Source organism: Dama dama, unplaced genomic scaffold (genome assembly GCF_033118175.1).
Source record: "Dama dama isolate Ldn47 unplaced genomic scaffold, ASM3311817v1 ptg000036l, whole genome shotgun sequence".
NCBI lineage: Eukaryota > Metazoa > Chordata > Mammalia > Artiodactyla > Cervidae > Dama > Dama dama.
In genome coordinates this window covers 1,013,822-1,035,998 of record NW_026870878.1, presented here as the reverse complement: position 1 = coordinate 1,035,998, position 22,177 = coordinate 1,013,822, and positions in this window count along the sequence as shown.

Genomic DNA, 22,177 nt, shown 5'->3' with positions numbered 1-22,177 from the left:
ACATGAAGATTGAAAGGTGTGAAAAATATGAAGAGCTTCAAAAGGTGTCAAAAATATGGGAATCATGAAACGGTCTAAAAAATAGGAGGAGCATGAAGCGGTGTTCAAAAACATGAAGAGCCTGAAAAGCTGTGAAAAATATGCAGGGTTTCAAAAGGTGTAAAATATATGAGGCCCATGAAACGGACTGAAAAATAAGAGGAGCATGAAACGGTGTTCAGAAACATGAAGATCCTGAAGGTGTGCAAAATATGAAGAGCTTCCAAAGGTGTGAAATACAAGAGGAACACGAAAAGGTCAGAAAAATAGGAGGAGCATGAAGCGGTGTTGAAAAACATGAAGAGCCTGAAAAGGAGTGAAAAATATGAAGAGCTTCAAAAGGTGTCAAAAATATGAGGAGCATGAAACCGTCTGAACAATAGGGGGAGCATGAAGCGGTGTTCAAAAACATGAAGAGCCTGAAAAGATGTGAAAAATATGAAGAGCTTCAAAAGGTGTCAAAAATATGAGGAGCATCAAACGGTCTGAAAAATAGGAGGAGCATGAACTGGTGTTGAAAAACATGAAGATCCTGAAAAGGTGTGAAAAATATGAAGAGCTTCAAAAGGTGTCAAAAATATGAGGAACATTAACCGGTCTGAAATATAGGAGGATCATGAAGCGGTGTTGAAAAATATGAAGAGACTGAAAAGGTGTGAAAAATATGAAGGGCTTCAAAATGTGTAAAATAAATGAGGAGCATGAAACGGTCTGAAAAATAAGAGGAGCATGAAACGGTGTTCAGAAACATGAAGATCCTGAAAAGGTGTGAAAATATGAAGAGCTTCATAAGTTGTCAAAAATATGAGGAGCACGAAACCATCTGAAAAATAGGAGGATCATGAAGCGGTGTTGAAAAACATGAAGAGCCTGAAAGGTGTCAAAAATATGAAGAGCTTCAAAAGGTGTCAAAAATATGAGGTGCATGAAACGTTCTGAAAAATGAGAGGAGCATAATACGGTGTTGAAAAACATGAAGAGCCTGAAAAGGTGTGAAAAATATGAAGGGCTTCAAAAGGTGTCAAATATACGAGGAGCATGAAATGGTCTGAAGAATAGGAGGAGAATAAAAAGGTGTTCAAAAACATGAAGAGTCTGAAAAGGTGTGAAAAATATGAAGAGCTTCAAAAGGAGTCAAAAATATGAGGACCATGAAACGGTCTGAAAAATAGGAGGAGCATGAAATGGTGTTCAAAAACATGAAGAGCCTGAAAAGGTGTGAAAAATATGAAGAGCTTCAAAAGGTGTGAAAAATATGAGGAGCATGAAACGGTCTGAAAAATAGGAGGAGCATGAAATGGTGTTCAAAAACATGAAGAGCCTGAAAAGGAGTGAAAAATATGAAGAGCTTCAAAAGGAGTCAAAAACATGAGGGCCATGAAACGGTCTGAAAAATAGGAGGAGCATGAAACTGTGTTCAAAAACTTGAAGAGCGTGAAAAGTTGTGAAAAATATGAAGAGCTTAAAAACGTGTCATTTTATGAGGAGCATGAAACGGTCTGAAAAACTGGAGGAGCATGAAGCTTTGTTGAAAAACATGAAGAGCCAGAAAAGGTTTAAAAAATATGAAGAGCTTCAAAATATGTGAAAAATATGAAGAGCTACAAAACGTGTCAAAAATATGAGGAGCATGAAAAGTTCTGAAAAATAGGAGGAGCATGAAGCCGTGTTGAAAAAATGGAAGAGCCTGAGAAGGTGTGAAAAATATGAAGAGCTTCAAAACGTGTCAAAATTAGAGGAGCAAGAAACGGTTTGAAAATATGAGGAGCATGAAACGGTGTTCAAAAACATGAAGAGCCTGAAAAGCTGTGAAAAATATGAAGAGTTTCCAAAGGAGTCAAAAATATGAGGAGCAAGAAACGGTCTGAAATATAGGAGGATCATGAAACGGTGTTCAAAAACATGAAGAGCCTGAAAATGTGTGAAAATTATGAAGAGCTTCAAAAGGTGTGAAAATATGAGGAGCATGAAGTGGTGTTCAAAAACATGAAGAGCTTGAAAAGGTGTGAAATATACGAAGAGCTTCAAAAGGTGTGAAAAATAGGAGGAGCATGAAGCGGTGTTCAAAAACATGAAGAGCCTGAAAAGGTGTGAAATATATGGAGAGCTTCAAAATGTGTCAAACGTATGAGGAGAATGAAACAGTCTGAAAATAGGAGGAGGATGAAACGGTGTTGAAAAACATGAAGAGCATGGAAAGGTGTGAAAAATATGAAGAGTTTCAAAAGGAGTCAAAAATATGAGGAGCATGAAACAGTCTGAAAAATAGGAGGCACATGGAGCGTTGTTGAAAAATTACAAGAGCTTGAAAAGGTGTGAAAAATATGAAGAGCTTCAAAAGGTGTCAAAATATGAGGAGCATGAAACGGTCTGAAAAATAGGAGGAGCATGAAGCGGTGTTGCAAAAATGGAAGAGCCTGAAAAGGTGTGAAAAATATGAAGAGCTTCAAAAGGTGTCAAAATATGAGGAGAATGAAACGGTCTGAAAAATAGGAGGAGCATGAAACAGTGTTCAAAAACATGAAGAGCCTGAAAAGGTGTGAAAAATATGAAGAGCTTCAAAAGGTGTCAAAAATAAGAGGAGCAAAAGACGGTCTGAACAATAGGAGGAGCATGAAGTAGTGTTGAAAAACATGAAGAGCCTGAAAAGGTGTTAAATATATGAAGAGCTCCAATCGGTGTAAAAAATATCACGAGCATTAAATGGTCTGAAAAATAGGAGGAGCATGAAACAGTGTTCAAAAACATGAAGAGCCTGAAAAGGTGTGAAAAATATGAAGAGCTTCAAAACGTGTCAAAAATATGAGGAGCATGAAACGGTCTCAAAAATTGGAGGAGCATGAAGTGGTGTTCAAAAACATGAAGAGCCAGAAAAAGTGTGAAATATATGAATCGCTTCAAAATGTGTGAAATATATGAAGAGCTTCAAAAGGTGTCAAATATATGAGGAGCATGAAACGGTATGAAAAATAGGAGGAGCATGAAAGGTTTTGAAAAACATGAAGAGCCTAAAATGGTGTGCAAAATATGAAGAGCTTCAAAAGGTGTGAAAAATATGAAGAGCTTCAAAAGGTGTCAAATATATGAGGAGCATGAAACGGTATGAAAAATAGGAGGAGCATGAAAGGTGTTGAACAATATAAAGAGCCTGAAAAGGTGTGAACAATATGAAGAGCTTCAAAATTTGAGAAAAATATGAAGAGCTCCAAAGGTTGTCAAATATATGAGAGGCATGAAATGGTCTGCAAAACAGGAGCATGAAACGGTTATGAAAAACATGAAGAGCCTGAAAAGATGTGAGACTATGAAGAGGTTCAAAATGTGTCAAAAATATGAGGAGCATGAAACGGTCTGAAAAATAGGAGGAGCATGAAACGGTGTTGAAAAACATGAAGAGTCTGTAAAGGTGTGAAAAATATGAAGAGCTTCAAAATGTGTGAAAAATATGAGGAGCATGAAGCGGTCTGAAATATAGGAGGAGCATGAAACGGTGTTGAAAAACATGAAGAGCATGAAAAGGTGTGAAAAATATGAAGAGATTCAAAAGGTGTGAAAAATGAAAGCAGCATGAGAAGGTCTGGAAATAGTAGGAGCAAAAAGTGGTGTTGAAAAACATGAAGAGCCTGAAAATGTGTGAAATATATGAAGAGCTTCAAAAGGTGTCAAAAATATGAGGAGCATGAAATGGTCTGAAAAATCGGAGGAGCATGAAACGGTGTTCAAAAAAATGAAGAGTCTGAAAAGGTGTGAAAAATATGAAGAGCTTCAAAAGGTGTGATATACATGAGGAGCATGAAACGGTCTGAAAAATAGGAAGAGCATGAAGCGGTGTTAAAAAAACATGAAGAGCCTGAAAACGTGTGAAAAATATGAAGAGCCTGAAAACGTGTGAAAAATATGAAGAGCTTCACAAGGTGTGCAAAATGAAAGGAGCATGAAAAGGTCTGAAAAATTGGAGGAGCATGAAATGGTGTTGAAAAACATGAAGAGCTTGAAAAGGTGTGAAATATATGAAGAGCTTCAAAAGGTGTGAAAAATATGAGGAGCATGAAACGTTCTGAAAAATAGGAGGAGCATGAAGCGGTTTTCAAAAACATGAACAGCCTGAAAAGGTGTAAAAAATATGAAGGGCTTCAAAAGGTGTCAAAAATATGAGGAGCATTAAACGGTCTGAAATACAGGAGGATCACGAAGCTGTATTGAAAAACATGAAGAGCCTGAAAATATGTGAAAAATATGAAGAGCTTCACAACGTGTCAAAAATATGAGGAGCATCAAACAGTCTGAAAAATAGGAAGAGCATGAAGTGGTGTTGAAAAACATGAAGATCCTGAAAAGGTGTGAAAAATATGAAGAGCTTCAAGGGGTTTCAAAAATATGAAGAGCATTAAACGGTCTGAAATATAGGAGGATCATGAAGCGGTGTTGAAAAACATGAAGAGCCTGAAAAGGTGTGAAAAATATGAAGAGCTTCAAAAGGTGTCAAAAATATGAAGAGCATGAAACGGTCTGAAAAATAAGAAGAGCATGAAACGGTGTTCAGAAACATGAAGATTGAAAGGTGTGAAAAATATGAAGAGCTTCAAAAGGTGTCAAAAATATGGGAATCATGAAACGGTCTAAAAAATAGGAGGAGCATGAAGCGGTGTTCAAAAACATGAAGAGCCTGAAAAGCTGTGAAAAATATGCAGAGTTTCAAAAGGTGTAAAATATATGAGGCCCATGAAACGGACTGAAAAATAAGAGGAGCATGAAACGGTGTTCAGAAACATGAAGATCCTGAAGGTGTGCAAAATATGAAGAGCTTCCAAAGGTGTGAAATACAAGAGGAACACGAAAAGGTCAGAAAAATAGGAGGAGCATGAAGCGGTGTTGAAAAACATGAAGAGCCTGAAAAGGAGTGAAAAACATGAAGAGCGTCAAAAGGTGTCAAAAATATGAGGAGCATGAAACCGTCTGAACAATAGGGGGAGCATGAAGCGGTGTTCAAAAACATGAAGAGCCTGAAAAGATGTGAAAAATATGAAGAGCTTCAAAAGGTGTCAAAAATATGAGGAGCATGAAACTGTCTGAAAATTAGGGGGAGCATGAAGCAGTGTTCAGAAATATGAAGAGCCTGAAAAGGTGTGAAAAATATGCAGGGTTTCAAAAGGTGTAAAATATATGAGGCGCATGAAACGGACTGAAAAATAAGAGGAGCATGAAACGGTGTTCAGAAACATGAAGAGCCTGAAGGTGTGAAAAATATGAAGAGCTTCAAAAGGTGTGAAATACAAGAGGAACATGAAAAGGTCAGAAAAATAGGAGGAGCATGAAGCGGTGTTGAAAAACATGAAGAGCCTGAAAAGGAGTGAAAAATATGAAGAGCTACAAAAGGTGTCAAAAATATGAGGAGCATGAAACCGTCTGAAAAATAGGGGGAGAATGAAGCGGTGTTCAAAAACATGAAGAGCCTGAAAAGATGTGAAAAATATGAAGAGCTTCAAAAGGTGTCAAAAATATGAGGAGCATCAAACGGTCTGAAAAATAGGAGGAGCATGAACTGGTGTTGAAAAACATGAAGATCCTGAAAAGGTGTGAAAAATATGAAGAGCTTCAAAAGGTGTCAAAAATATGAGGAACATTAACCGGTCTGAAATATAGGAGGATCATGAAGCGGTGTTGAAAAATATGAAGAGACTGAAAAGGTGTGAAAAATATGAAGGGCTTCAAAATGTGTAAAATAAATGAGGAGCATGAAACGGTCTGAAAAATAAGAGGAGCATGAAACGGTGTTCAGAAACATGAAGATCCTGAAAAGGTGTGAAAATATGAAGAGCTTCATAAGTTGTCAAAAATATGAGGAGCACGAAACCATCTGAAAAATAGGAGGATTATGAAGCGGTGTTGAAAAACATGAAGAGCCTGAAAGGTGTCAAAAATATGAAGAGCTTCAAAAGGTGTCAAAAATATGAGGTGCATGAAACGTTCTGAAAAATGAGAGGAGCATAATACGGTGTTGAAAAACATGAAGAGCCTGAAAAGGTGTGAAAAATATGAAGAGATTCAAAACTTGTCAAAATATGGGAAGCCTGAAACCTTTTGAAAAATAGGAGGAGCATGAAACGGTGTTGAAAAACATGAAGAGCCTGAAAAGGTGTGAAAAATATAAAGGGCTTCAAAAGGTGTCAAATATACGAGGAGCATGAAATGGTCTGAAGAATAGGAGGAGAATAAAAAGGTGTTCAAAAACATGAAGAGTCTGAAAAGGTGTGAAAAATATGAAGAGCTTCAAAAGGAGTCAAAAATATGAGGACCATGAAACGGTCTGAAAAATAGGAGGAGCATGAAATGTTGTTCAAAAACATGAAGAGCCTGAAAAGGTGTGAAAAATATGAAGAGCTTCAAAAGGTGTGAAAAATATGAGGAGCATGAAACGGTCTGAAAAATAGGAGGAGCATGAAATGGTGTTCAAAAACATGAAGAGCCTGAAAAGGAGTGAAAAATATGAAGAGCTTCAAAAGGAGTCAAAAACATGAGGGCCATGAAACGGTCTGAAAAATAGCAGGAACATGACGCGGAGTTCAAAAACATGAAGAGCCTGAAAAGGTGTGAAAAATATGAAGAGCTTCAAAAGGTGTTAAAAATATGAGGGGCATGAAACGGTCTGAAAAATAGGAGGAGCATGAAACTGTGTTCAAAAACTTGAAGAGCGTGAAAAGTTGTGAAAAATATGAAGAGCTTAAAAACGTGTCATTTTATGAGGAGCATGAAACGGTCTGAAAAACTGGAGGAGCATGAAGCTTTGTTGAAAAACATGAAGAGCCAGAAAAGGTTTAAAAAATATGAAGAGCTTCAAAATATGTGAAAAATATGAAGAGCTACAAAACGTGTCAAAAATATGAGGAGCATGAAAAGTTCTGAAAAATAGGAGGAGCATGAAGCCGTGTTGAAAAAATGGAAGAGCCTGAGAAGGTGTGAAAAATATGAAGAGCTTCAAAACGTGTCAAAATTAGAGGAGCAAGAAACGGTTTGAAAATATGAGGAGCATGAAACGGTGTTCAAAAACATGAAGAGCCTGAAAAGCTGTGAAAAATATGAAGAGTTTCCAAAGGAGTCAAAAATATGAGGAGCAAGAAACGGTCTGAAATATAGGAGGATCATGAAACGGTGTTCAAAAACATGAAGAGCCTGAAAATGTGTGAAAATTATGAAGAGCTTCAAAAGGTGTGAAAATATGAGGAGCATGAAGTGGTGTTCAAAAACATGAAGAGCTTGAAAAGGTGTGAAATATACGAAGAGCTTCAAAAGGTGTGAAAAATAGGAGGAGCATGAAGCGGTGTTCAAAAACATGAAGAGCCTGAAAAGGTGTGAAATATATGGAGAGCTTCAAAATGTGTCAAACGTATGAGGAGAATGAAACAGTCTGAAAATAGGAGGAGGATGAAACGGTGTTGAAAAACATGAAGAGCATGGAAAGGTGTGAAAAATATGAAGAGTTTCAAAAGGAGTCAAAAATATGAGGAGCATGAAACAGTCTGAAAAATAGGAGGCACATGGAGCGTTGTTGAAAAATTACAAGAGCTTGAAAAGGTGTGAAAAATATGAAGAGCTTCAAAAGGTGTCAAAATATGAGGAGCATGAAACGGTCTGAAAAATAGGAGGAGCATGAAGCGGTGTTGCAAAAATGGAAGAGCCTGAAAAGGTGTGAAAAATATGAAGAGCTTCAAAAGGTGTCAAAATATGAGGAGAATGAAACGGTCTGAAAAATAGGAGGAGCATGAAACAGTGTTCAAAAACATGAAGAGCCTGAAAAGGTGTGAAAAATATGAAGAGCTTCAAAAGGTGTCAAAAATAAGAGGAGCAAAAGACGGTCTGAACAATAGGAGGAGCATGAAGTAGTGTTGAAAAACATGAAGAGCCTGAAAAGGTGTTAAATATATGAAGAGCTCCAATCGGTGTAAAAAATATCACGAGCATTAAACGGTCTGAAAAATAGGAGGAGCATGAAACAGTGTTCAAAAACATGAAGAGCCTGAAAAGGTGTGAAAAATATGAAGAGCTTCAAAACGTGTCAAAAATATGAGGAGCATGAAACGGTCTCAAAAATTGGAGGAGCATGAAGTGGTGTTCAAAAACATGAAGAGCCAGAAAAAGTGTGAAATATATGAATCGCTTCAAAATGTGTGAAATATATGAAGAGCTTCAAAAGGTGTCAAATATATGAGGAGCATGAAACGGTATGAAAAATAGGAGGAGCATGAAAGGTTTTGAAAAACATGAAGAGCCTAAAATGGTGTGCAAAATATGAAGAGCTTCAAAAGGTGTGAAAAATATGAAGAGCTTCAAAAGGTGTCAAATATATGAGGAGCATGAAACGGTATGAAAAATAGGAGGAGCATGAAAGGTGTTGAACAATATAAAGAGCCTGAAAAGGTGTGAACAATATGAAGAGCTTCAAAATTTGAGAAAAATATGAAGAGCTCCAAAGGTTGTCAAATATATGAGAGGCATGAAATGGTCTGCAAAACAGGAGCATGAAACGGTTATGAAAAACATGAAGAGCCTGAAAAGATGTGAGACTATGAAGAGGTTCAAAATGTGTCAAAAATATGAGGAGCATGAAACGGTCTGAAAAATAGGAGGAGCATGAAACGGTGTTGAAAAACATGAAGAGTCTGTAAAGGTGTGAAAAATATGAAGAGCTTCAAAATGTGTGAAAAATATGAGGAGCATGAAGCGGTCTGAAATATAGGAGGAGCATGAAACGGTGTTGAAAAACATGAAGAGCATGAAAAGGTGTGAAAAATATGAAGAGATTCAAAAGGTGTGAAAAATGAAAGCAGCATGAGAAGGTCTGGAAATAGTAGGAGCAAAAAGTGGTGTTGAAAAACATGAAGAGCCTGAAAATGTGTGAAATATATGAAGAGCTTCAAAAGGTGTCAAAAATATGAGGAGCATGAAATGGTCTGAAAAATCGGAGGAGCATGAAACGGTGTTCAAAAAAATGAAGAGTCTGAAAAGGTGTGAAAAATATGAAGAGCTTCAAAAGGTGTGATATACATGAGGAGCATGAAACGGTCTGAAAAATAGGAAGAGCATGAAGCGGTGTTAAAAAAACATGAAGAGCCTGAAAACGTGTGAAAAATATGAAGAGCCTGAAAACGTGTGAAAAATATGAAGAGCTTCACAAGGTGTGCAAAATGAAAGGAGCATGAAAAGGTCTGAAAAATTGGAGGAGCATGAAATGGTGTTGAAAAACATGAAGAGCTTGAAAAGGTGTGAAATATATGAAGAGCTTCAAAAGGTGTGAAAAATATGAGGAGCATGAAACGTTCTGAAAAATAGGAGGAGCATGAAGCGGTTTTCAAAAACATGAACAGCCTGAAAAGGTGTAAAAAATATGAAGGGCTTCAAAAGGTGTCAAAAATATGAGGAGCATTAAACGGTCTGAAATACAGGAGGATCACGAAGCTGTATTGAAAAACATGAAGAGCCTGAAAATATGTGAAAAATATGAAGAGCTTCACAACGTGTCAAAAATATGAGGAGCATCAAACGGTCTGAAAAATAGGAAGAGCATGAAGAGGTGTTGAAAAACATGAAGATCCTGAAAAGGTGTGAAAAATATGAAGAGCTTCAAGGGGTGTCAAAAATATGAAGAGCATTAAACGGTCTGAAATATAGGAGGATCATGAAGCGGTGTTGAAAAACATGAAGAGCCTGAAAAGGTGTGAAAAATATGAAGAGCTTCAAAAGGTGTCAAAAATATGAAGAGCATGAAACGGTCTGAAAAATAAGAAGAGCATGAAACGGTGTTCAGAAACATGAAGATTGAAAGGTGTGAAAAATATGAAGAGCTTCAAAAGGTGTCAAAAATATGGGAATCATGAAACGGTCTAAAAAATAGGAGGAGCATGAAGCGGTGTTCAAAAACATGAAGAGCCTGAAAAGCTGTGAAAAATATGCAGGGTTTCAAAAGGTGTAAAATATATGAGGCCCATGAAACGGACTGAAAAATAAGAGGAGCATGAAACGGTGTTCAGAAACATGAAGATCCTGAAGGTGTGCAAAATATGAAGAGCTTCCAAAGGTGTGAAATACAAGAGGAACACGAAAAGGTCAGAAAAATAGGAGGAGCATGAAGCGGTGTTGAAAAACATGAAGAGCCTGAAAAGGAGTGAAAAATATGAAGAGCTTCAAAAGGTGTCAAAAATATGAGGAGCATGAAACTGTCTGAAAATTAGGGGGAGCATGAAGCAGTGCTCAGAAATATGAAGAGCCTGAAAAGGTGTGAAAAATATGCAGGGTTTCAAAAGGTGTAAAATATATGAGGCGCATGAAACGGACTGAAAAATAAGAGGAGCATGAAACGGTGTTCAGAAACATGAAGAGCCTGAAGGTGTGAAAAATATGAAGAGCTTCAAAAGGTGTGAAATACAAGAGGAACATGAAAAGGTCAGAAAAATAGGAGGAGCATGAAGCGGTGTTGAAAAACATGAAGAGCCTGAAAAGGAGTGAAAAACATGAAGAGCTACAAAAGGTGTCAAAAATATGAGGAGCATGAAACCGTCTGAAAAATAGGGGGAGAATGAAGCGGTGTTCAAAAACATGAAGAGCCTGAAAAGATGTGAAAAATATGAAGAGCTTCAAAAGGTGTCAAAAATATGAGGAGCATCAAACGGTCTGAAAAATAGGAGGAGCATGAACTGGTGTTGAAAAACATGAAGATCCTGAAAAGGTGTGAAAAATATGAAGAGCTTCAAAAGGTGTCAAAAATATGAGGAACATTAACCGGTCTGAAATATAGGAGGATCATGAAGCGGTGTTGAAAAATATGAAGAGACTGAAAAGGTGTGAAAAATATGAAGGGCTTCAAAATGTGTAAAATAAATGAGGAGCATGAAACGGTCTGAAAAATAAGAGGAGCATGAAACGTTGTTCAGAAACATGAAGATCCTGAAAAGGTGTGAAAATATGAAGAGCTTCATAAGTTGTCAAAAATATGAGGAGCACGAAACCATCTGAAAAATAGGAGGATCATGAAGCGGTGTTGAAAAACATGAAGAGCCTGAAAGGTGTCAAAAATATGAAGAGCTTCAAAAGGTGTCAAAAATATGAGGTGCATGAAACGTTCTGAAAAATGAGAGGAGCATAATACGGTGTTGAAAAACATGAAGAGCCTGAAAAGGTGTGAAAAATATGAAGAGATTCAAAACTTGTCAAAATATGGGAAGCCTGAAACCTTTTGAAAAATAGGAGGAGCATGAAACGGTGTTGAAAAACATGAAGAGCCTGAAAAGGTGTGAAAAATATGAAGGGCTTCAAAAGGTGTCAAATATACGAGGAGCATGAAATGGTCTGAAGAATAGGAGGAGAATAAAAAGGTGTTCAAAAACATGAAGAGTCTGAAAAGGTGTGAAAAATATGAAGAGCTTCAAAAGGAGTCAAAAATATGAGGACCATGAAACGGTCTGAAAAATAGGAGGAGCATGAAATGGTGTTCAAAACATGAAGAGCCTGAAAAGGTGTGAAAAATATGAAGAGCTTCAAAAGGTGTGAAAAATATGAGGAGCATGAAACGGTCTGAAAAATAGGAGGAGCATGAAATGGTGTTCAAAAACATGAAGAGCCTGAAAAGGAGTGAAAAATATGAAGAGCTTCAAAAGGAGTCAAAAACATGAGGGCCATGAAACGGTCTGAAAAATAGCAGGAACATGACGCGGAGTTCAAAAACATGAAGAGCCTGAAAAGGTGTGAAAAATATGAAGAGCTTCAAAAGGTGTTAAAAATATGAGGGGCATGAAACGGTCTGAAAAATAGGAGGAGCATGAAACTGTGTTCAAAAACTTGAAGAGCGTGAAAAGTTGTGAAAAATATGAAGAGCTTAAAAACGTGTCATTTTATGAGGAGCATGAAACGGTCTGAAAAACTGGAGGAGCATGAAGCTTTGTTGAAAAACATGAAGAGCCAGAAAAGGTTTAAAAAATATGAAGAGCTTCAAAATATGTGAAAAATATGAAGAGCTACAAAACGTGTCAAAAATATGAGGAGCATGAAAAGTTCTGAAAAATAGGAGGAGCATGAAGCCGTGTTGAAAAAATGGAAGAGCCTGAGAAGGTGTGAAAAATATGAAGAGCTTCAAAACGTGTCAAAATTAGAGGAGCAAGAAACGGTTTGAAAATATGAGGAGCATGAAACGGTGTTCAAAAACATGAAGAGCCTGAAAAGCTGTGAAAAATATGAAGAGTTTCCAAAGGAGTCAAAAATATGAGGAGCAAGAAACGGTCTGAAATATAGGAGGATCATGAAACGGTGTTCAAAAACATGAAGAGCCTGAAAATGTGTGAAAATTATGAAGAGCTTCAAAAGGTGTGAAAATATGAGGAGCATGAAGTGGTGTTCAAAAACATGAAGAGCTTGAAAAGGTGTGAAATATACGAAGAGCTTCAAAAGGTGTGAAAAATAGGAGGAGCATGAAGCGGTGTTCAAAAACATGAAGAGCCTGAAAAGGTGTGAAATATATGAAGAGCTTCAAAATGTGTCAAACGTATGAGGAGAATGAAACAGTCTGAAAATAGGAGGAGGATGAAACGGTGTTGAAAAACATGAAGAGCATGGAAAGGTGTGAAAAATATGAAGAGTTTCAAAAGGAGTCAAAAATATGAGGAGCATGAAACAGTCTGAAAAATAGGAGGCACATGGAGCGTTGTTGAAAAATTACAAGAGCTTGAAAAGGTGTGAAAAATATGAAGAGCTTCAAAAGGTGTCAAAATATGAGGAGCATGAAACGGTCTGAAAAATAGGAGGAGCATGAAGCGGTGTTGCAAAAATGGAAGAGCCTGAAAAGGTGTGAAAAATATGAAGAGCTTCAAAAGGTGTCAAAATATGAGGAGAATGAAACGGTCTGAAAAATAGGAGGAGCATGAAACAGTGTTCAAAAACATGAAGAGCCTGAAAAGGTGTGAAAAATATGAAGAGCTTCAAAAGGTGTCAAAAATAAGAGGAGCAAAAGACGGTCTGAACAATAGGAGGAGCATGAAGTAGTGTTGAAAAACATGAAGAGCCTGAAAAGGTGTTAAATATATGAAGAGCTCCAATCGGTGTAAAAAATATCACGAGCATTAAACGGTCTGAAAAATAGGAGGAGCATGAAACAGTGTTCAAAAACATGAAGAGCCTGAAAAGGTGTGAAAAATATGAAGAGCTTCAAAACGTGTCAAAAATATGAGGAGCATGAAACGGTCTCAAAAATTGGAGGAGCATGAAGTGGTGTTCAAAAACATGAAGAGCCAGGAAAAGTGTGAAATATATGAATCGCTTCAAAATGTGTGAAATATATGAAGAGCTTCAAAAGGTGTCAAATATATGAGGAGCATGAAACGGTATGAAAAATAGGAGGAGCATGAAAGGTTTTGAAAAACATGAAGAGCCTAAAATGGTGTGCAAAATATGAAGAGCTTCAAAAGGTGTGAAAAATATGAAGAGCTTCAAAAGGTGTCAAATATATGAGGAGCATGAAACGGTATGAAAAATAGGAGGAGCATGAAAGGTGTTGAACAATATAAAGAGCCTGAAAAGGTGTGAACAATATGAAGAGCTTCAAAATTTGAGAAAAATATGAAGAGCTCCAAAGGTTGTCAAATATATGAGAGGCATGAAATGGTCTGCAAAACAGGAGCATGAAACGGTTATGAAAAACATGAAGAGCCTGAAAAGATGTGAGACTATGAAGAGGTTCAAAATGTGTCAAAAATATGAGGAGCATGAAACGGTCTGAAAAATAGGAGGAGCATGAAACGGTGTTGAAAAACATGAAGAGTCTGTAAAGGTGTGAAAAATATGAAGAGCTTCAAAATGTGTGAAAAATATGAGGAGCATGAAGCGGTCTGAAATATAGGAGGAGCATGAAACGGTGTTGAAAAACATGAAGAGCATGAAAAGGTGTCAAAAATATGAAGAGCTACAAAAGGAGTCAAAAATGTGAGGAGCATGAAAAGGTCTGAAAAATAGGAGGAGAATGAAGCGATGTTGAAAAACATGAAGAGCCTGAAAAGGTGTGAAATATATGAAGAGCTTCAAAACGTGTCAAAAATATGAGGAGTGTGAAACTGTGTTGAAAAACATGACGAGCATGAAAAGGTGTGAAAAATATGAAGACCTTCAAAATGTGTCAAAAATAGGAGGAGTATGAAATGGCCTGAAAAATAGGAGGAGCATGAAGTGGTGTTGAAAACCATGAAGAGCGTGAAAAGGTGTGAAAAATATGAAGAGTTTCAAAAGGTGTCAAAAATATGAAGAGCATGAAACGGACTGAAAAAAAGGAGGAGCATGAAATGGTGTTCAAAAACTTGAAGAGGCTGAAAATGTGTGAAAAATATGAAGAGCTTCAAAAGATGTGAAAAATATGAGGAGCATGAAACGGTCTGAAAAATAGAAGTAGCATGAAACGGTGTTGAAAAATATGAAGAGCCTGAAAAGGTGTGAAATATATAAAGAGGTTCAAAAGGTGTCAAAAATATGAGGAGCATGAAACGGTCTGAAAAATAGGAGGAGCATGAAATGGTGTTCAAAAACATAAAGAGACTGAAAACATTTGAAAAATATGAAGAGCTTCCAAAGGTGTGAAAAAAATGAGGAGCATGAAACGGTGTGAAAAATAGGAGGAGCATGAAACGGTGTGAAAAATAGGAGGAGCATGAAAGGTGTTGAAAAACATGAAGAGCCTGAAAATGTGTGAAAAATATGAAGAGCTTCAAAAGGTGTGAAAAATATGAAGAGCTTCAAAAAGTGTAAAATATATGAGGAGCATGAAACGGTATGAAAAATAGGAGGAGCATGAAAGATGTTGAAATACATGAAGAGATTGAAATGGTGTGAAAAATATGAAGAGCTTCAAAAGGTGTGAAAAATATGAAGAGCTTCAAAAGGTGTGAAAAATATGAGGAGCATGAAGTGGTGTTCAAAAACATGTAGAGCTTGAAAAGGTGTGAAATATACGAAGAGCTTCAAAAGGTGTGAAAAATACGAGGAGCATGAAGTGGTGTTGAAAAATATGAAGAGCCTGAAAAGAGTGAAATATATGAAGAGCTTCAAAAGGTGTCAAAAATATGAGGAGCATGAAACGGTCTGAAAAACAGGAGGAGCATGAAACGGTGTTGAAAAACATGAAGAGCCTGAAAAGAGTGAAAACTATGAAGAGCTTCAAAAGGTGTCAAAAGTATGAGGAGCTTGAAAAGGTGTTCAAAAACATGAAGAGCCAGAGAAGGTGTGGAAACTATGAAGAACTTCAAAAGGTGTCAAAAGTATGAGGAGCTTGAAAAGGTGTTCAAAAACATGAAGAGCCTGAGAAGGTGTGAAAACTATGAAGAGCTTCAATAGGTGTCAAAAGTATGAGGAGCTTGAAAAGGTGTTCAAAAACATGAAGAGCCTGAGTAGGTGTGAAATATATGAAGAGCTTCAATAGGTGTCAAAAGTATGAGGAGCTTGAAAAGGTGTTCAAAAACATGAAGAGCCTGAGAAGGTGTGCAAAATATGAAGAGCTTAAAAAGGTGTTAAAAGTATGAGAAGCATGAAACAGACTGAAAAATAGGAGGAGCATGAAGCGGTGTAGGAAAACATGAAGAGCGTGAAAAGGTGTGAAATATATGAAAAGCTTGAAAAGGTGCGAAAACTATGAGGAGCATGAAATGGTGTGAAACATAGGAGGAGCTTGAAGCGGTGTTGAAAAATATGAAGAGCCTGAAAACGTGTGAAAAATAAGAAGAGCTTCAAAAGGTGTCAAAAATGAGATGAGCATGAAACGGTCTGAAAAATAGGAGGAGCATGAAGTGGTGTTGAAAAACATGAGGGGCCTGAAAAGGTGTGAAAAATATGAAGAGCTTCAAAAGGTTTGAAATACATGAGGAGCATGAAACGGTCTGAGAAATAGGAGGAGCATGAGGCGGTGTTTAACAACATGAAGAGCCTGACAAGGTGTGAAAAATATGAAAAGCTTCAAAAGGTGTAAAAAAATGAGGAGCATGAAACGGTCTGAAAAATAGGAGGAGCATGAAGCATTGTTGAAAAACATGAAGAGTCTGAAAATGTCTGAAAAATATGAAGAGCTTCAAAAGGTGTCAAAAATAAGAGGAGCATGAAACGGTCTGAAAAATAGGGGAGTATGAAACGGTGTTCAAAAACATAAAGAGCCTGAAAAGCTGTGAAAAATATGAAGAGCTTCAAAAGGAGTGAAATACTTGAGGAACATGAAACGGTCTGAAAAATAGGAGGAGCATGAAGCTGTGTTGAAAAACCTGAAGAGCCTGAAAAGGTGTGAAATATATGAAAAGCTTGAAAAGGTGCGAAAACTATGAGGAGCATGTAACGGTGTGAACAATAGGAGGAGCTTGAAGCGGTGTTGAAAAATATGAAGAGTGTGAAAGGTGTGAAAAATATGAAGAGCTTCAAATGGTGTCAAACATATGAGGAGCATGAAATGGTCTGAAAAATAGGAGGAGCATGAAGTGGTGTTGAAAAACATGAAGAGCCTGAATAGGTGTGAAAAATATGAAGAGCTTCAAAAGGTGTGAAAAATATGAAGAGCATTAATCGGTCTGAAAAATAGGAGGAGCATGAAGCGGTGTTGAAAAAAATGAAGAGCCTGAAAAGGTGTGAAATATATGAAGAGCTTCAAAAGGTGTCAAAAATATGAGGAGAATGAAACGGTCTGAAAATACGAGAAGCATGAAGAGGTGTTGAAAAATATGAAGAGCCTGAAAAGGTGTGAAATATACGAATAGCTTCAAAAGGTGTCAAATATATGAGGTGCATGAAACGTTCTGAAAAATAGGAGGATCATGAAGCGGTGTTGAAGAACATGAATAGCCTGAAAATGTGTGAAAAATATGAAGAGCTTCAAAAGGTGTGAAAAATATGAGGAGCATGAAACGGTCTGAAAAATAGGAGGAACATGAAACGGTGTGGAAAATCATGAAGAGCCTGAAAACGTGTGAAAAATATGAAGAGCTTCAAAAGGTGTAAAAAATATGAAGAGCTTCAAACGGTGTCAAAAGTGAGAGAGGCATAAAACGGTCTGAAAAATAGGAGTAGCATGAAACAGTGTTGAAAACATGAAGAGCCTGTGTGCGTCACGTGGGAATCATGTGTGAAACACGTGTGCGTCACGTGTGAATCACGTGTGTGTCACGTGGCAATCACATGTCAGTCACGTGTGCATCACGTGGGAATCACGTGTGAGTCACGTGTAAGTCACGTGGGAACCACGTGTGCATCACGTGTGTTTCACATGGCAATCACGTGTCAGTCACGTGTGCATCACGTGGGAATCACATGCGAGTCACTTGTGCCTCACGTGGGAATCACGTGTCAGTCACGTGTGCATCACGTGGTATCAATGTGAAACACGTGTGCGTCACGTGGGGATCACGTGTCAGTCACGTGTGCGTCACGTGTGAATCACGTGTGCATCACGTGGGAATCATGTGGGAAGCAAGTGTGCATCAAGTGGGTATCACGTGTGAGTCACGTATGCATCACGTCGGAATCAAGTGTGAATCACGTGTGCATCACGTGGAAATCACGTGTCACTCACGTGTGCCTCTCGTGGGATTCACGTGTGAGTCACGTGTGCAATACGTGGAAATCACGTGTGAATCACGTGTGCGTCACGTAGGAATCACGTGTGAAACACGTCGTAACTCGAGATGAGAGGTTCGTCCCTGGCTTTGACTCAAGCGGAATACCAACTTTCCACAAGCACGTCAAGAGGAAGCTTCTCTCAGCTAAAGGTATGTGAGAGGGACCCTGAGTGTGTGGCCTCTAGTGGAATGGACACCGAGATGCTCTGACTCCAAGTAAGGCTGGATATCCCTGCAGTGAATTGAATGCAGGCTCATCTTGCATCTCCCGAGACGAAGGGATGTCTAAATCCCCGGTGGAGACCACAGAGAAAGACCTAGTTCTCCACCTCATCGCGACCGGAGGCCTCACATCCTTGGAAAACTCGAGAGGTCCGCGGAGATCAATGCTTCCAAAGGAGACGATGCCTGACTCCTCTTGAAAATGGATAGGAGTCCCAGGATCCCTGTGGCACGTGGAAAGGGACCCTGAGTCTCACGCCTCACGTGGAGACGCGTCCCAATTGCCATGCCAAGACTCGAGGAGAATCCCGAGGTGCCCCTCGCACCTAGGCAGGAGTCCTGACGTCGCTGAACAAACACGTGTCTGGAAGGGCCCTCCCCGTCGTAACTCGAAAATATACCCCAGGTTCCGGCCGCAACTCGAGAAAAACCATGAGCCTTCCCCCTCGCCGCTAGATGAGGCCCGATTCCCCTGCACTGCGTGCAGAGCAATTCCGTGTTCCACATCAAACGTGAAAGGAGCCTTGATTTCCTTGATGGCACTCCAGAGAAACCCCAAGATCACTGTCTCAAGTCTAGAGGGAACCTGAGGTCACTGTAGCAACACGAAAGGGCTCCGTGGACCCCAAATCAACTCTAGATGAGAGCTTCGTTCCTGTCTTCGACTCAAGAGGAATACCAACTTTCCACAAGCACCTCAAGAGGAGGCTTCTCTCAGCTACAGGTATGTGAGAGGGACCCTGGTTTGTGGCCTCAAGTGGAATGGACACCGAGATGCTCTGACTCGAATTAAGGCCGGATATCCCTGCAGTGAATTGAATGCAGGCTCGTCTTGCATCTCCCAAGACGAAGGGATGTCTGAATCCCCTGTGGAGACCACAGAGAAAGACCTAGTTCTCCGCCTCATCGCGACCGGAGGCCTCACATCCTTTGAAAAGTCGAGAGGTCCGAGGAGATCAATGCTTCCAAAAGAGACGATGCCTGACTCCTCTTGAAAATGAATAGGAGTCCCAGGATCCCTGTAGCACGTGGAAAGGGGTCCTGAGTCTCCCGCCTCACGTGAATACGCGTCCCAATTCCCATGCCAAGACTCGAGGAGAATCCCGAGGTGTCCGTCGCACCTAGGCAGGAGTCCTGACGTCACTGAAGAAACACGTGTCTGGAAGGGCCCTTCCCGTCGTAACTCGAGAATATACCCCAGGTTCCGGCCGCAACTCGAGAAAAACCATGAGACTTCCCCCTCGCCGCGAGATGAGGCCCGATTCCCCTGCACTGTGTGCAGAGCAATTCCGTGTTCCTCATTAAACTTGAAAGGTGCCTTGATTTCCTTTATGGCACTCCAGAGAAAACCCAAGTTCACTGTCTCAAGTCTAGAGGGATCCTGAGGTCACTGTACCAACAGGAAAAGGCTCTGTGAACCCCAAATCAACTCGAGATGAGAGCTTATTCCCTTGCTTCGACTCAAGAGGAATACCAACTTTTCAGAAGCACCTCAAGAGGATTCTTCTCTCAGCTACAGGTATGTGAGAGGGACCCTGAGTTTGTGGCCTCAAGTGGAATGGACACCGAGATGCTCTGACTAAAAGTAAGGCCGGATATCCCTGCAGTGAATTGAATGCAGACTCGTCTTGCATCTCCGAAGATGAAGGGATGTCTGAATCCCCTGTGGAGACCATAGAGAAAGACCTAGTTCTCCGGCTCATCGCGACCGGAGGCCTCACATCCTTTGAAAACTCGAGAGGTCCGCGGAGATCAATGCTTCCAAAGGAGACCATGCCTGACTCCTCTTGAAAATGGATAGGAGTCCCAGGATCCCTGTAGCAAGTGGAAAGGGGCCCTGAGTCTCCCGCCTCACGTGGAGACGCGTCCCAATTCCCATGCCAAGACTCGAGGAGAATCACGAGGTGTCCCTCTCACCTAGGCAGGAGTCCTGACGTCGCTGAAGAAACACGTGTCTGGAAGGGCCCTCCCCGTCGGAACTCGAGAATATACCCCTGGTTCCAGCCGCAACTCGAGAAAAACCATGAGCCTTCCCCCACACAGCGAGTTGAGGCCCGATTCCCCTGCACTGCGTGCAGAGCAATTCCGTGTTCCACATCAAACGTGAAAGGAGCCTTGATTTCCTTGATGGCACTCCAGAGAAACCCCAAGATCACTGTCTCAAGTCTAGAGGGATCCTGAGGTCACTGTAGCAACACAAAAGGGCTCCCTGGACCCCAAATCAACTCGAGATGAGAGCTTAGTCCCGGGCTTCGATTCAAGAGGAATACCAACTTTCCACAAGCACCTCATGAGGAGGCTTCTCTCAGCTACAGGTATGTGAGAGCGACCCTGAGTTTGTGGCCTCAAGTGGAATGGACACCGAGATGATCCGACTCGAAGTAAGGCCGGATATCAATGCAGTGAATTGAATGCAGGCTCGTCTTGCATCTCCCAAGACGAAGGGATGTCTGAATCTCCTGTGGAGACCACAGACAAAGACCTAGTTGTCCGCCTCATCGCGACCGGAAGCTTCATATCCTTTGAAAACTCGAGAGGTCCGCGGAGATCAATGCTTCCAAAGGAGACGATGCCTGACTCCTCTTGAAAATGGATAGGAGTCCCAGAATAGCTGTGGCACGTGGAAAGGGAGCCTGGGTCTACCGCCTCACTTGCAGACGCGTCCCAATTGCCATGCCAAGCCTCGAGGAGAATCCCGAGGTGTGCCTCACACCTAGGCAGGAGTCCTGACGTCGCTGAACAAACATGTGTCTGGAAGGGCCCTCCCCGTAATAACTCGAGAATATACCCCAGGTTCCGGCCGCAACTCGAGAAAAACCATGAGACTTCCCCCTCTCCGCGAAGTGTGGCCCGATTCCCCTGCACTGCATGCAGAGCAATTCCGAGTTCCACATCCAACGTGAAAGGAGCCTTGATTTCCTTGATGGCACTCCAGAGAAAACCCAAGATCACTGTCTCATGTCTAGAGGGATCCTGAGGTCACTGGAGCAACACGAAAGGGCTCCGCGGACCCCAAATCAACTCGAGATGAGAGCTAGTCCCTGGCTTCGACTCAAGAGGAATACCAAGTTTCCACAAGCACCTCAAGAGGAGGCTTCTCTCAGCTACATGTATGTGAGAGGGACCCTGAGTTTGTGGCCTCAAGTGGAATGGACATCGAGATGCTCTGACTCGAAGTAAGGCCGGATATCCCTGCAGTGAATTGAATGCAGGCTCGTCTTGCATCTCCGAAGATGAAGGGATGACTGAATCCCCTGTGGAGTCCACAGAGAAAGACCTAGTTCTCCACCTCATCGCGACCGGAAGCCTCACATCCTTTGAAAACTCGAGAGGTCCGCAGAGAACAATGCTTCCAAAGGAGACGATGCCTGACTCCTCTTGAAAATGGATAGGAGTCCCAGGATCCCTGTGTCACGTGGAAAGGGACACTGGGTCTCCCGCCTCTCGTGGAGACGCATCCCAATTGCCATGCCAACACTCGAGGAGAATCCCGAGGTGTCCTTCACACCTAGGCAGGAGTCCTGATGTCGCTGAACAAACACGTGTCTGAAAGGGCCCTCACTGTCGTAACTCGAGAATATACCCGAGGTTCCGGCCGCAACTTGAGAAAAACCATGAGACATCCGCCTTGCAGCGAGATGAGGCCCGATTCCCCTGCACTGCCTGCAGAGCAATTCCGTGTTCCACATCAAACGTGAAAGGAGCCTTGATTTAGTTGGTGGCCCTCCAGAGACAACCCAAGATCACTGTCTCAAGTCTAGAGGGATCCTGAGGTCACTGTAGCAATAGGAAAGGGCTCCGTGGACCCCAAATCAACTCAAGATGAGAGCTTAGTCCCTGGCTTCGAATCAAGAGGAATACCAACTTTTCACAAGCACCTCAAGAGGAGGCTTCTCTCAGCTACATGTATGTGAGAGGGACCCTGAGGTTGTGGCCTCAAGTTAAATGGACACCGACATGCTCTAACTCGAAGTAAGGCCGGATATCCCTTCAGTGAATTGAATGCAGGCTCGTCTTGCATCTCCCAAGACGAAGGGATGTCTGAATCCCGTGTGGAGACCACAGAGAAAGACCTAGTTCTCTGCCTCATCGCCACCGGAGGCCTCACATCCTTTGAAAACTCGAGAGGTCCGCGGAGATCAATGCTTCCCAAGGAGACGATTACTGAGTCCCTTGAAAATGGATAGGAGTCCCAGGATCCCTGTGGCACGTGGAAAGGGACCCTTGGTCTCCCGCCTCACGTGGAGACGCGTCCCAATTGCCATGCCAAGACTCGAGGAGAATCCCGAGGTGTCCCT